This window comes from Dipodomys ordii, unplaced genomic scaffold (assembly GCF_000151885.1).
Source record: "Dipodomys ordii isolate 6190 unplaced genomic scaffold, Dord_2.0 Scaffold67, whole genome shotgun sequence".
Taxonomy (NCBI): domain Eukaryota; kingdom Metazoa; phylum Chordata; class Mammalia; order Rodentia; family Heteromyidae; genus Dipodomys; species Dipodomys ordii.
Genome location: NW_012267283.1, coordinates 9,647,401 through 9,648,838, shown reverse-complemented (window position 1 = coordinate 9,648,838; position 1,438 = coordinate 9,647,401). Strand labels below are relative to the sequence as shown.

Below are 1,438 nucleotides of genomic sequence, written 5' to 3'. Positions count from 1 at the left end.
AAAACTTGTTAAAGAAAAATTTTAAATACCCACAATCATGCTATTCATCCATAACTGCTACTATAATTGTGAAGAATTATCTTCAAATCATTTTATACATAATTTTATTTAAAAAAATATATTGTTGGGTGCTGGTAGCTCACACCTGTAATCCTAGCTACTCAGGAGGCTGAGATCAGAGGGTCTCAGTTCAAAGCCAGCCCAGGCAGGAAAAATCCGTGAAATTCTTATCTCTAGTTAACCACCAGAAAACTGAAAGTGGAGCTGTGGCCCAAAATAGTAAAGCACTAGCTTTGAGCAAAAAAGCTCAGGGACAGTGCCCAGGCTCTGAGTTCATGCCCCACAGCCATCAATATATATGTCGTCGTAGTCGTTGTAGTAGTAGTAGTAGTAATCAGGGTAGGCTAAATTTGTGGTATGTCAACAAATAACAGTGGCCAATCTTCTCCAGAAAGGCTTCTTATTCCAACTATCTGTCCACTGTGAGTTTGCAGGAGCTTCATCCATCAAGACCCAAGCCAGTAGACACTCTACCACCTGCTGCATCTGGAACATATGGCCTCTGTAGGAGACAAAGCAATGTCAAGGGCCTTTCCCCAGCTCATCTACTCTTCATCCCAGAAATAACACTCATAACTTCCACCACAGCCTATGGTCTAAAACTAATGACATGTTACAGACATGGGAAGAGGCTAGGAAAACAGGAAGGAGCTAAGTGGAAGATGTGGTGGTTACTTCCATGTTTTCCACACCAGGCATCATTTCATTTCTCTCTCTGCCTCTACAATGGGTGGCAGGCTTTCCCCCACATTCTTCCTCCATTTAGATATCAGTCTGTAATTGAGTCATCATTTCACTATTGCCAATATTGCTACGTGCCAAGCATTTACCTGAGTTCTGTACATTATTTAACTTTTAGAACTAGACAATACAATACACATTTTTAAAATGCTGGAAAGAGAGCGACCCAGTGAACTGAAGTAATGTTTGTAAGGTCAATAGCTGCTAGATGGCAGATTAGGGATTCAAGGCTGTCAGGTTTGAAGCTCGTACTCCTAACTGACATGACTAGGAATTACAAAGCTGTAGTCCAAGCATGAAACACACCCCTACTGCAATAGGCTTTTGGCCAGAAAGTACAGCATCAGAGGACAGAAGGATACATTTGAGTGTAAAGATATCATATTCCCAGTTACTTTTAGACTGCAGAGACTATAGTCAAAAAGAGGATTCTAACAGATGATTAAGTTTACTATTCCAGGACTTGGGGGAATAGCTCAATGGTAAGTCATGTACTTAATATCCTCATAGCAAAGAATTCAATACCATACACACACACACACACACACACACACACACACACACACACACACACACACACACACACACACTACACACACTAAGATATATATCTAACTCTCAATTTGTTCTCTTTCTC

At 40.6% G+C, this 1,438-nt stretch overlaps 1 long non-coding RNA gene across 1 annotated transcript in view; it reads right to left on the bottom strand.

The window, feature by feature from the left end:
• Nucleotides 1–374: 374 nt before the first annotated feature.
• Nucleotides 375–1,438, bottom strand: part of LOC105990790 — a 37,049-nt gene continuing 35,985 nt past the window's right edge. The window contains exon 3 of the long non-coding RNA XR_001175331.1: nt 375–562. This is a non-coding gene — a long non-coding RNA (uncharacterized LOC105990790). The remainder of the gene's footprint in view (nt 563–1,438) is intronic.